The following is a 15,165-nucleotide window of genomic DNA, read 5'->3' on the forward strand; positions in this document are numbered from 1 at the left end:
TCCCAGTCACTGAATCAATCCACCTCATAGAGGGCCTTCCTCTCCTGCACTGTCCCTCCACCCTCCCAAGCATGATGTCCTTCTCAGCTAATTAATATGGAAAGAATGCTTTAATCATAAAACTGCCATTAAATAATTGAATCAAGTAAGGTCATGAATGGAATATAAAATTATTGGGTGATATTTTGTTGGAAACTAAAACATTCATATGTGAATATATTTCCTAGGATGTCTATAACAAACATCACTAATCTTGTCATTTATAAGAAAAGAAATTCATTGTCTTACAGTTCTGAAGGGGGTTTGAACCCAGCATATCAGCCTGTTGACTCCTTCTTCTGAGAGTAATAGAGAGAATGTGGCCCATTATTTTCTCCTAGGTTTTGGTAACGGCCAGAAATCCTTGACTTCCTTTGACTTGTAGATGCACTTTCATATACAGGGCCATTACCTCTGTGTTCCCATATCAATGTGTCTTCTCCTCTTTTGTTAAAACACTGATGTTTGTGTTGGTTTTAAGTGTTATTGAATCAATTCCAATTCAATTCCTATGAATAAGCCTTATAAATTAGGACACACACCCCCTTTCCCAGTATAACATTTTCAAAGACATTCCAAACAAAGACATAATAAGCACAGGTCACATTCAAGGTCATAGGATTTAGAATTTCCATGTGCTTTTTGGTGAGGAGACAAGGTCAGTCCATAAAAGCCTAAGTTCAAAGAATCACTCCAATACTCCTTATAAACTGCAAAGGAAAAACAGTAATTTTCACAAAGATGAGATCTGGTAGAAATTATCACAATAATGTGATTTCATTTAATAATAGCATGTATAAAATAAACTAACATGGAAAAGAAGTATATAGCATCCATTATTTAGCATTTTGGAAGGAAAAATACTCACTTGAATTTAATATTGGGGGCTCAATATCAAGAAGACAAAGATTCTCACCACTGGGTCAATTGGCAGAATCAAGACGAATGGTGAAAAGATTGAGATTGTTAACAGCTTTTCTTTGCTTGGCTCCACAGTCAACACTCTTGGCACCAGCAGCCAGGAAATTAAAGACATAGTGCGATGGGAAAGTATGCTGTTAGAGACCTCTCCAAAGTGCTGAAGAGCAACGGTGTCACTCTGGAGACTAAGGTGCAACTGATACAGGCCACGGTCTTTGCAATCACTTGCTATATGTCAGAAAGCTGGACATTAACTAGGGAGGATAGAAGGAGAATTGATGCCTTTGAGCTGTGGTGTTGGAGAAGAGTATTGAATATACCATGGACTGCTAAGAAAACAAACAAGTTTGTTCTGGAGAGGGGTAAACCAGGCTTCTCCTTGGAGGCAAGGATTCTGAAGCTTTGTCTGACATTCTTTGGAGATGTTGTAAGGAGGGAGCAGTCTTTGGAGAAGGACGTTATGTTTGGGAGGATGAAGGGACAGCAGAGGAGAGAAAGACTCTCTATGAGGAGGATTGATTAAGTGACTGGGGTAACGGGAGTAGGTGTGTCAGAGACAGATTGGCACAAGAAAGAGCAGGGTTTAGGGCTGTTGTACAGGTGATTCAATGGCACATAACAACAACTATTTCAAATTATGATTCATTCAACAAAATTATTGACTTAGACTATTTATAACTACTACTGTCATAAAAGTCAAAATTCTGTTCTGTAATAAATTGAGGAACAATAAATTGAAAGCTTGCTTGGATTCCAGATTGGAGACAAGGAAAAGTTCTAAATTATGTATTTAAGGCAAATGGAAAAATTTGAATGTAAAATATTTTTTTAGTATTCATTACCATATGCAAGTTCAAGCTGAAATTGGAGAAAATTAAATTAAATGCATGGGAACCAAAATTTGAACTTAAGTCTATCCCACTCAAATTTCAAAACCATCTCAGGAATATGTTTGAGGCCTTGAGCACCAGTGAGCCAGACCAAATGAGCTGTGGGAGGATATCAAGAATATTGTCCATGAAGAATGCAAAAGATCATTACAAAGGTTGAAGACGAAGAAAAGACCAAGATGATCTCAGATGAGACTCTGAATATTGCATTAGAGTGCCAAGAAGCCAAAGCTGAAGGAAGAAATCAAGAAATTAAAGAGCTGAACAGAAAATTTCAAAGGGCAGCTCAGGATGACAAAACAAGATACTATAATAAAATGTGCAAAGAACTAGACTCAGAAAATCGAAAGGGTCAAACTTGCTCAGCATTTCTTAAGCTGAAAGAGTTGAAAACAAATTCAAGCCACGAGTGGTAATACTAAAGGATGCTTTGGGTAGAGTGTTAAATAATCCAAGGAGCATTAAAAGAAGAGTGTACAGAGTCACTGTACCAGAAGGAACTGGCTGACACAGAAAAATTTTATGAAACAACACATGAGCAAGAGCCTGTGGTGATGAAGGAGAAAGTTCAAGTTGCTCTGGAAAAATTAGTAAAAAACAAGGCTCCAGAAGTTGATGGCATGCAAATTGACATATTTCAACAAACAGACGCTTCCCTGGATGTGCTCAGTAAGTTGTGCCAAGAACTCTGGAGGACAGCAATATTTGTTCCCATTCCAAAGGTGAACCAATAGAGTGCAGAAAGTATTGAACAATATCATTACTATCACATGCAAGCAAGATTCTGCTGAAAATTATACAAAAATTACTGGAGCAACATGTCAACAGAGAACTGCCAGATGTGTAGGCTGGATTTAGAAGAGGTCGTGGTACCAAGGATATTGTAGCTAATGTTAGATGGATCTTGGCAGAAAGCAGAGAGTACCAGAGGAATGTCTATCAATGTTTCATTGACTATGCAAAGGCTTTCACTGTGTGGATCACAACAAGCTGTGGCTGACTCTGAGAAGAATGGGAATTCCAGAACATTTGATTGTGCTAATGCAAAACCTATACTTGAACCAAAAGGCAGTCATCAGAATAGAGCAAGGAGACACTACATGGTTCAAAATTGGGAAGAGGGTTCCCCAGAAATGCACCCTATCTCCATACCTTTTCAATCTGTATGCAGGAACAGATCATCTGGGACACTGTGCTGTATGAGGAGGAATGTGACATCAGAATTGGTGGAAGATTCATCAACAACCTGCATTATGCAGATGGCACAACCCTGTTTGCTGAAACTGAGGAGGACCTGAAGAGCTTGCTGCAGAAGGTCAAGGACTGTAGCATTCAATATAGATTGAAGCTCAACATCAAAAAAACAAAGATTCTCACTACTGGGCCGATTGGTAGCATCAGTATCGATGGTGAAGAGATCGAGATTGTTAACAGTTTTAGTTTGCTTGGATCCACAGTCAACACTCTTGGTACCAGCAGCAAGGAAATCAAGAGATTAATTACATTGGAAAAGTCAGCTGTCAGGGACCTCTCCAGGCTACTGAGGACCAATGACATCAGACTGGAGACTAAGGTGCACCTGATACGGGATATAGTCTTCGTATTTGCATGCTATGCATCAGAGAGCTAGACTGTGACTAGGGATGATAGAGAATTGATGCCTTTGAGCTGTGGTGCTGAAGTAGAATGTTGAATATACCGTGGACTGCTAGGGAAACAAACAGATTTGTCCTGGAGAGGGTGAAGCTGGGCTGCTCCTTGGTTTCAAAGATTCTAAAGCTTCGTCTGACATATTTTGGACATGTTGCAAGGAGGGACCAGTTGTTGGAGAGGGACATCATGTTTGGGAGAGTGGAGGCACAGTGCAGGAGAGGAAGACCCTCTATGAGATGCACTGATTCAGTGATTGGGGTAGTGGGAGTTGTTGTGTCGGATACAGTGAGGTCGGCACAGGATAGAGCAGGGTTTAAGGCTCTTGTACATAGGGTCATATAAGTCGCAAGCAACTCGATGGCACATAGCAGCAACAACAACAATTAATTATTTCGACATATAAAGTGTACAAGCACGTGGTTGTGTAGGAAGATATTGTTTTTAAGTGATTATTATGTTGTTGTTATGTATCATCAAGTCAGAACCAACTCATAGCTGACCCTCCAGTGGGTTTTAGAGGCTGTAAATCTCACAGGAGACGATTGCCCATCTTTCTCCAGCAGATAAGCTGACATGTCAAAAATACTTGGATATGATAGATCATGTTTGCAACATAGTTTCAAACCATCCTGGAAAAAAATTACACACACACAAATAAATGTATAGAAGTGTGGAACTAAAGTGGCAAAATGTTATCTATTAATGAATCTAGACAAGATTGATGAATATGGATGTTCATTGTATCATTCTTTTAATTTTTCTGAAATTATGCAATTTTTCAAAATAAAAACTCAAAGGAAAGGAGTTAAAGTTTATATAAGTAGTGACTTTTTCTGAGGCCTCAGTAGCAGTGTCACCATTAACATAAATTCCTTTGTGTTCTAGCCCAGGTTTGGGACTCTCTGAAAATCTGACTTTTCTATTTCTTTTTATCTACCATTATTCGTTTCACATCCTGTTATCCATCAAAAATTTGCAGAATCAAACAAATTGGCAACTTTTCAAAATTGATAATGTTTCCAGTGCCAACTCGGAAATCATACTTAAAATATTCATTTTGGACAAAGAAATTTCCAGGCCTAGATACTCTAAATACTAGTGAGATAAATGTTCCTCTTTCAACCCAAATCCTATAACAAAATGCCTATCTATTGTGTCAATTGCTGAGGTTTCTAGATTGAAATGAGTGTGCACACAAATGAAGTAATGTGAAATAAAAGGGCTTTCTTCATGCTCAAATTATGGAAGGGTGGAAAAATATACATTGGTAAATAACATGTGAATCCCTTCAGAAGAGACTTACCTCTAAACACTGTTAGCCTCAGGGTAAAAATAGCATTTCACTATTATTGTTGTTGTTGTTGTTATTGTTAGGTGCTGTCAAGTCGCCTGCGACACATAGTGCTCCTATGCACAACAGCCCTAAACCCTGTTTTATCCTGTGCCAATCTCACTGTCACTGACACATCTACTCCCATTACCCTAGTCACTGAATCAATCCATCTTATCAAGAGTCTTCCTCTCCTGCGCAACATATCCAAGAGAATGTCAGACGATGCTTCAGAATTCTTGACTCCAAGAAGCAGCCTGGTTTAATCCTCTCCAGGATGAACCTGTTCATTCTCTTAGCCACCCAGGATATATTCAATACTCTTCTCCAACACCACAGCTCAAAACCATCAATTATTCTTCTATCCTCCCTAGTAATTTTCCAGCTCTCTGATGCATAGCAAGTGATTGCAAAGACCATGGCCTGAATCAGGCACACCTTAGTCTCCAGAGTGACATCCTTGCTCATCCATACTTTGGAGAGGTCTCTAATGGCAGATTTTTCCATCACAATATGTCTTTTCATTTCCTGGTTGTTGGTACTAGAGTGTTGATTGTGAAGTCAAGCAAACTAAAGCTGTGAACAATTTCAATCTCTTCATCATCTATCATGATGCTGCCAATTGGCCCAATGGTGAGAATCTTTGTCTTCTTTATATTGAGCCTTAATCCATTGAAGGCTACAGTCCTTGACATTCTGCAGCAAGTTCTTCAGGTCCTCCTCAGTTTCAGCAAGCAGAATTGTGTCATCTCCATAACGCAGATTGTTGATGAGTCTTCCTCCAATCCTGATGCCACATTTCTCCTCATAGAGCACAGCCTCCCAGATAATCTGTTCTGCATATAGATGGAAATTAAAGCTGAAGCTAAGGAAAATTAAAGCAAATCCATGGGAACCAAAATATGACTTTGAGTGTATCTCACCTGAAATCAAAACCATCTCAGAAACAAGTTTGAGGCCTTGAGCACAAATGAGGGAAGACCAGATAAGTTGCAAAAAGATATCAGGAATATCACCTAGGAATAGCACAAAAGATCTTTAAAAGGGCACAAGAGGAAGAAAAGACCAAAATGGATGTCAGAAGAGACTGAATATTGCATTAGAGCACCAAGAAACCAAAGCAGAGGGAGGAAATCAAGATATTAAGGAGTTCAACAGAAGATTTCAACATGCAGCATGAGAAGACAAAGTATTATAATAAAATGTGCAAAGAGCTGGAATCAGAAAATCAAAGGGGCCAAACTTGCTCAGCATTTTTTCTTCTTAATTTTTTTGTTTGTTTGCTTTATTATTGTTTGTGTAATGTTAAATCGGATCTGACTGGTACAAGAAGAGATTTCCCCTCCTTCTCCAGCAGAGCATCAGGTAGAATTGAACTGTGTACCTCTGGGAACCATTTCACTGGGGAGGAGATAGGACGTTTTTGTCCCTCAGAGTTGCTAGTAAATTAGAATCTCCAGAGAGGCACAGTCTTTGGGTTAGCAGTACCCCTCCCTACGGACTACACAACATTAAAATTTTCAGACCTCTGATTTTAAATGTTGCCAGACCTCTGATACCTTGGCAACACAAAAGAAAAGTGACTAAGGATATCTTTGGGGTCAGCTATAGACCAAAGGCTGTGAAGCTGCTTCTCACTCGCGACAATTCCGTGTGTGTCAGAGTACAGCTGTGCTCCATAGGGTTTTCATTCATTCTAAAATCAGATTTTTTTTCATTGTTACATTGTTGTTAAGTGTCGTGGAGTCATAGACAACTCATAGCAATCCTATGAACAAAAAAACCTGAACCCTGTTGTATAACTATCATCGTTTCTCTAAGTTCATAGAGTTTCCAGAGGCAAGCTATTTCGGAAGTGGATGCCACTCCTGCTTCCAAGCTTGTTTTAATCTGTGAGTTCCACCAAACACTGTCCACTATGGGTAGCCATTATCGCATTTGACACATCAGTGTCACAGTGTTTGTTTAGCATCACAGTAATCATGATTTTCCTCTGTACAGCAGTACAGCAATGCACAGACTGGTGTTATACTTCTTAGAGGAATGTTTGATTGAAAACAATTTAAAAAAAACAACAAACAAACCATTCAACACCCAAGTCTCAACCAAAATAAGAAAACATTTTTCATTAGACAAAATATGTGTGTGTATATATATATATATATATATATATATATAGAGAGAGAGAGAGAGAGAGAGAGAGAGAGAGTTTTTTTCAGACCATAGACCACCAGACTTTTCTTGGGAGGTGCCTTTGAAGATTTGAACCATCTTCCAGTTAACCTTCCAGTTAGTAGCCAAAGGCATTGAACATTTGCATCACTGAACAATTGACCACTGAAATTGTTATATTTTGTCTTATCTTTTATGGACCATTAAGATTTTCAATAAGAAGTATTTTAGAAAAAGTTATATCTGTCTTTCAACTTTAAATTCTTATTTTTCTCTTTCACAGCCCTCCTCCGCATCACAATCCCTACTTGCCAACCTTGCTGTGTTTGTTCACAGTGTTTCCTCTGCAGGGTTTCCATCTCTGAGGCTCTATCCTTACGATACTCATTTCCTTTACTTTGTTGAGTTCTGATATCTATTTTAACGTTTATGTGTTCTTCTCTACTGAATTGTAAGATTTTTAAAGAAAAAAACAACTACATATGGATGATAACTATTAAATGGGATATGTTTTGTGGAGAAAAACAGGGCAGAGTAACTTACCACTGTGAAAACAATTCTGACTTAAGGAAATCCTCTGGGACAGAGCAGAGCTTCCCCATAGGGTTTTCAAGGCTGTAAACCTTTTTTCTTTCTTATTTTCATTGTGATAAACATAGGAATCAATATCCTGTACAACTTTGTATCTTTCAAAGTGGCTTGCTTATTGGTTTCACATAGTAAGTCTGCTGTAAATGGCAGTTCAATTGTTGAATGCATTTCTACATGGTGACTCTCAAAATACATGCTTACAATTACCCAGATGGTGGTCTGCAAATGCAATATGTATTGAAAATTATAGTTGGAAGACTAAAAAATTGATTTAATATATTAATATAGTCATGCTTTTATAAACAACATAGTCAAAAAATAATAAAAACACTTAACTTTCTTATATTTTAGTTTATTTACAAAATTCAAATACATTATTATCCAGAACAGATTCTTCCAATTTCCCTCACCCCTCCACCTGTCAAATTGTACAACTCCATGATTAATCCCCACTCCCTCTGAACATCTTCATCCCTTTTCTTCCACCCTTGCTCCTCCCCTTGGATTCTTATATTTATCCACAATAATACTTAACATTTTTTTTAACACCTAACATTTGAAGGCAGAAAATAGCATTTCCTCTGACTGACTTCCATCTATAAAAGAAATGTGCATGATTTCTCATTTAGAAATAAAGTACAGGTAACTTGTAAAGTTTTAAAGAACTTTTGTTTCCTATCTGTTTTGATTTGGATTCTCCAGAAGAAAGCCTGACATTTTAAAAAAAAATAAAAATAAAAATACTTCCAGTATAAGAGGTTTATTTGAGAATTAAGTGAATGAGGAGCATGGCAGGTAGAGCTGGGAAATGAAAACAAGGAAGAAATCAAAGGGAGACATGACAGGTGCAGTAGTAAGGCAATTAGTACCTGGAATTTAATTCTGGACTTTAATTTTGCTAGGAAAAATCTAGGATACTGGGCAAAAATACCTCAGAGTTATCTTACTCTATAGACAAGGGAACTAGGATATCTGTCCATGAACTATCATCAGTCAGTGACTGAGGCTGCTCCCAGGGCACAATCTCCAGACACCTCCAGATTGCGATGTGAGTAGAAAGTAGGATTCAATGTCGGGAGAATGCCCTTCACTGTCCCAAAATACAAGCATTTGTCTTGCATGATAGTCTAACTTTGATCATTTCACCAAGTCCTATCCATTCATTCAATGTGTTATGGTTTCTGTTTAGTTCTCAGGCCCTGCACTGTGTACTGAGATAGAGTGATGAACAAAATCAAATGTAGTCACCATGTTTATGCAGCCTACATCCTACTGTACATGGGGTTTTCAGAGGCCTGCCATTTCAGAAGTGGATGGCCAATCCTTCTTCCTAGTCTGTCTTAATCTGAATGTTTAGACCTAGAGGAGTATCTGACAGACAGCAATTTGTGGAGTAGTGAAAGATAAATCCCTCATTTTGGAGTTGACCATTAGTTACAGTGTAGTCCCTGCCCTTAGCCCAGTGCCCTGACCCACTTATTTCCCAGCTCCACCCTCCAGCAAGATACCACTTCACTTCTACCAAAATGCCTTCAGAATTAATGTCCCATTGTCCGACCCATGACTTGACATGTTGTAAGGAGAGACAGGTCTTTAGATTGGGACATCATGCTGGGTAGAGTGGAGCAACGGCGCAGAAGGGGAAGACCCTCTATGAGGTGGATTGATTCAGTGACTGGGGTAATCGGGATGGGTGTTTCAGAGGCAATGAGATTGGCACGGGATAGAGCACGGTTTAGGGCTGTTGTACATAGGGTCGCTATGAGTCGCAAATGACTCAACGGCACATAACAACAATAAGAACATCCTACTGCAGGAAAAAGGCACTAAACACATAAATCAACAAATAAGAGAATGAAAGAATGGCTTAGATTATACAAAAGAAAGGAAAGTACTATGATGAAGAATAGTCAAGATGGGAACAAAATTGGATGTTGTTAAATTCCATCAAGTTGTCAATCATTCCTAGAAATTCTGTAAACGACCAACCTAATCTTTGTTCTTGCCTTTGCTACCCTCACCATCTCCAACACATTTGACCCAATTCAGCAATAACTATGTCAATTCACCTTGTTGAGGAACTTCCTCTTTCACTTTCACAGCATGGCGTCCTTTTCAAGGACTGGTCAAAGAATATGCCCAAAATATGAGAGAGGAAGTTCCACCATCCTTGTCTCTAAGGAGCACCCTAGTTGCCATTCTGCCAAGACATATCTGTTTGTTCTTTTGGTGGTCCATAGGATATTCAGTGCTCTTCTCCAACACCACAGGTCAAAGGAATCATTTCTTCTTCTGTCTGAATTAAATTGGGGGGGGGGGCAAAAAAAATTAGATTTTTTAAATGGAGAAGCTCTAACACATATAATATTATTCAAGCCTCAAGTTGCAATACTTAGAGGATTCTGCTATGGGCAGAATATTGAATGATCTAGGAAGCATTAAAAGAAGATCGAAGGAGTACACAGAGTCACTGTACCAAAAAGAACTGGATGACACAGAAAAATTTCATGAAACAGCATATGATAAAGAGGCAATGGTGATGAAGGAGGAAGTTCCTTCTCTGAAGGAATTAGCAAAAAAACAAGGACATAGGGATTTATGGAATACCAATTGACATATTTCTACAAATAGAAGCTGCCCTGGACATGCTCACCAGCCTGTGCCAAGAAATCTGGAGGACAACTACCTGGCTAGCTGACTGGAAGAGGTCTATATTTATTTCATTCTAAAAAAAAAGTGACCTGGCAGAGTGTAGAAAATATTGAACAATTCCTTTTTAAGATTATGCAAAAACGACTGGGAAAGTACACTGAGAGAGAACTACCAGGAATACAAGCCAGGTTTAGAAGAAGTCGTGGCACTAGAGACATTTTGCCAATGTCACATGGATCTTGGCTGAATTCAACAAGTACCAGATGTCTATTTGTGTTTCCTTGACTATACAAAAGTATCTGGCTGTGTGAATTACAACAAATTGTGGCTAACCTTGAGAATAATGGGAATTACCGTACTCAAGTAAAACCCATAGTAGGACCAGGAAGCAGCCCTCGAAACAGAGCAAGGCGTGTGTCAGGGATGCATCCTGTCTCCATACATTTTCAATCTGTATACAGAACAGATCATTCAGGAAGCTGGACTTTAGGAGGAGGAATGTGGCATTAGGATTAGAAGAAGACTCATCAACAACCTATGTTATGCAGATGAGACAACCTTGCTTGCAGAAACTGAAGTGTTTGCTGCAAAAGGTCAAGGACTGTAGACTTCAATATGGATTGAAGTTCAACATTAAGAAGACAAAGATTCTCAACACTGGGCCAATTGGCAGTGTCACAATAGATGGAGAAAAGATTGTTAACAATTTCAGCTTGCTCAGCTACACAGTCAACACTCTTGGCACCAGCAGTCAAGAAATCAAAAGACAAATTGCATTAGGGAAGTGTGCTGTCAGAAATCTCTGCATTAGGGAAGTGTGCTGTCAGAAATCTCTCTAAAGTGATAAAAAAACAAGGATATCAGTATAGACACTAAGGTGCACGCAATTTAGGTCATGTTTTTTCAATTACCTGTTATGCATCAGAGAACTGGATGATAGAGAAATTGATGCCTTTGAGTTGTGGTGATGGTGAAGAGTATTGAACATACGATAGATTGCCAGATCTGTGGCGGAGAGGGTGAAACCAAGTTTCTTCCTGGAGACAAGAATTTTGAAGCTCCGTCTCACATATTTTGGGCATGTGGCCAGGAAGAACCAGTCCCTGGAGAAGGACATCATTATTGCTGGAGGACGGAGGAATCATCACAGGAGAAGAAACCCCCAGATGAGATGGATTGACACAGTAACTAAGTTAATGAGGGTAGTAGGTATGTAAAAGTTGAAGATATTGGCTCAGGATACAGTAGGGTTCAGAGCTATTGTGCATAGGGTCACTATGAGTCACAGGCGACTTAATGATACACAACAGCAGAAACAATGTATCTAGATATATAGATATATATATAAAATAAAGACTAATTTCCTTCTTTCAAAATAAAATGAGCATTACTTCTGTGTTTGTAGATAAATGAAAGTCTATAGAGATTCAGATTCCTTGCTGTGCTATAAACAGAAATAAGTCACAGGGCTACTCTACACTCTTTTTTTTTTTTTTGGATTTCCATTCATTCATTGTTGTAGATTTGTCCCCTCCCAAGGCTCCCCCCTACACTCTTCTAAGATTGAATAGTGAGAGGGAAACTAGAATATCTCCATCAAAGATAAGAAAAGTGACACCAACACATATATTGAGAGTATTAAATAGCAACGCCACCTGACAAAGCTCCTGAAAACTCTGTGGTACTCAACAAAACCAATTTTCTGTGTATTGCTAGCATCATAGCTCAATAATATTGCTTTGAACAAGTTACAACTATCTTCACTAATACTGGGAGAAGGGGCTCGGCACACTTCTAAAGGTCTTAAAATCCAGAATCAAATCTGAAAGAATCTGAGAGCTGATATTTTAGGTCTGAAAAACTAAAAGCTGAATGAAGTAGATCATATTGAAGCTGACATATTAGGATGCTGAAGTGGTGTATTTTAATACCGATCATCACATGCATGAAATTGAATCCTCATTCTGAAACTATGGACAAGTGAATAGAGCTTTAAGCCCATAACTATTCTTTCTGGTTGGGGCAGATGTATATGAAATGTCTTTCAGTAGTCAAGCAGTAACTCTAAGCCCTGATGAGATACTGCCAGGTTATTGAGAACAGTTTTTGCCTTAAAAAAAGTATTGTAACAGGAGACAATGATGGCATAAACTACTATAATCTGACCCTCTCCAACAAAGGTAACAGGAAACAGTGCTTACTTTTGAGAGACTTTGAATGGGGAACAGAAGAAAGAAGAACTATAAACATGCAAAAACCAATGAATCCACAAATCATATGCAGTAAAAAAAAATAATCACTTCTCCCACCATCCTTTTCCCCCTACAGTGTAGACTGCTGTGAACCAGGAAAGTGATCACTGGGAAATAACCTGCTTTCCTTACCACCACGGTCCCTGACTGGCAGAGATACAAGGAGCTTCTGCTCTAAAATTAACAAAGCTCCCCACCCCAGGACTCCCTCTGGAGTGTACTTGGCCCTCTCCAAGCAGGCCACTGTCCACTGCAAGTATACTGTGAATTGCTGCAGAAAAGTCTGTGCCATGGACTCAGCCATCACAGTCAACACTCCGCCTGCTTCCCTGCTTCTTCACAGCTCAGGCCTCAACAACCCACAGGGCAAATCTCCTAAGACATCAGTTCAAATCTCTGGCTCTCCTTTTATTTGGTGGTGAAAACACATAACAGAAGCATGTATGTTAGTCTGTACCTCAGGCAACATACTCCACTGGGCAGAGAGTTCATATAGCAACAACACAGAATTCCTGGGAATTTCTTCGGAGGATAACAACTCTTTCTTCACCTACACACTTATGGTCTAGCAGTAAGGAGCTGTGCTGCAAACCCAAAGGCACAGGGTTCAAATCCACCAGTTGTTCTGCAGTAGAAAGATGGACAATCTTCTCCTGTGAGACTGACTGCCTCTGAACACCTCCTGGAGGGTCAGCTCTGAGTCTGTTTCATCTTGGCAGTACAAAACAACAACAATGTCTGGACACTGTCACTTGCAAGCTGACTGTGAATTGGTATAGAAATCTCCTATACTAGAATCTGCTGCCGTAGTCAGCACTCTCTCTGATTGATGCTACAGACCTCATAGCTCTGGCCTGTGAAACCAACAGGACAAACTTGTTGGAGGAAAATTAAGGTTAATCTGGCCCCCATGTCTAGTTGTGTTGAGGATGGCTGTCAGAGGCTGCTGCATGTTGGGGAAACAAATGCCATGAGTGGAAGATGCATTCATAGTGAGCAATCTACTGAGGGAGTTAGGAAGACTCTGAAAATAGTAAGAAGTTCTCCATAGGGATCTGACTAGAATGTTACTTCTTTGCCCCATCTGGTAATTGCTGGTTGCCAACAAAAGAGTGAACACTCTGCTTACTTCCATGTACACGCTATAGCTCATTTCTTTGAAACCAGTAAGACCAATCTCCCGTCAGAATCTATCTGGGGCTATTTCCCTCCCCTTTCTAATGTACACTGAGGAATTCTGGCTGAGGCTGCTGTATGTTGGAAGTGGGTATCTTCAGTGGAGGCTACACTCACAGCCAACCAAGTAGAGGGCAAGGAAGGGGCATTGATAGCAACAACACAAATCATTCTAGGACCCATGCCTTCAGAATATGACAATTATTTCCCAACCAGTAATTCTCAGTCCCTGCACTGATAGAAACTCCTACAGAAGGTTTCCTTCAGTGAAGTCAGTAAGTGGGTCACTTAATACTGCTCCGTCAAACATCACAGGATCACTTTTGATGATGGTGTTGTGTGTCCTCCAATTAACTATGACTCAAAGCAACTCTAGGAACAGCAAATGAGAGCTTTGCCCTGTCCCACACGATCCTCACCATCTCTACCCATCGTTACAGTCACCAGGCAATCCAGCTCATAGAGGGTTTTCCTCTCTTTCTCTGTCCCAGTATACGTCCTTTTCCAAAGAGTGGCCTCTCTAGTAGCTGTGATGTTGTTAGGAATATTCTGAATGTTCAGGATAGGTTTGTTTGCTTTTGCAAAAGTTCTTCTGGAAAGTCCCAGTCCCTCCTCATCCTGAATCAGGAAAAGCTGTTAGTGCTTTCCCTGAATGCTCAGATATGACCAGCCCCTATAATCAAGGAAGGAAGGTTCAGATAAAACTGGAGGGCAGCATGCAGACTCAAAGGGGATTTGTTGGATAAGAGGTTTTCCAACAAAAACCATAATTGCAAAAATAGAGAAGGGAGGAGTGTAACAACCAGAGAGAGGAGATCATACCTCCCTATTAGATTCCGGGAGCTCTGATGGCCTAGTGGTAATGCGCTGCACTACCTCCTAAAGGCACAACCATTCGAACCCACTAGCTGCTCCATGGGCGGAGGGTGGGCTATCAACTCCCATGCAACTTACTGCCTCTAAAAACCCACGGGAGGATCAGCTATGAATGGGTTCTGACTCCACAGCACACAGCAAAACAATAGATTACTTTGTATACAATATATCATCTGAGCAATGGTATTTACACATGGACAGACTGACTAGAGTCTTCACAGTGAATAAGAGGTTGAAAGATGAAAACTGAGATCTGTAACTTTCAAATCTTAATTTAACCAAGGAGGGAGAATGAACTATTGCAGAGATGGCAGAAAAGCTGTAAGCAATGGTGAAAGGTACTTGCTTTTAAAGATAATTTTATAGAGATATTTACTATCCCTAAATGATGGAGGGGGAGTTTGGAGAAAGTTAGCACTAATGAAAATTCCAGTGCCCCCCCAAAAAATCCCAAGGCATATAAAGAACAGAGAATAATGGCCCACTCAAATGAAAAACACAAAAGGAATGAAAGTGCACCTAAGACTGATAAAGTAATAGAGGGTGGGGCAATGAGTCAAGAATATAAAGTAACAGTAATAAACATAACTAGTAGAGCTCTGGTGGCCTAGTG

Source organism: Elephantulus edwardii, unplaced genomic scaffold, assembly GCF_000299155.1.
Source record: "Elephantulus edwardii isolate Elephantulus edwardi_28Jun2011 unplaced genomic scaffold, EleEdw1.0 scaffold00108, whole genome shotgun sequence".
Classification (NCBI taxonomy): domain Eukaryota; kingdom Metazoa; phylum Chordata; class Mammalia; order Macroscelidea; family Macroscelididae; genus Elephantulus; species Elephantulus edwardii.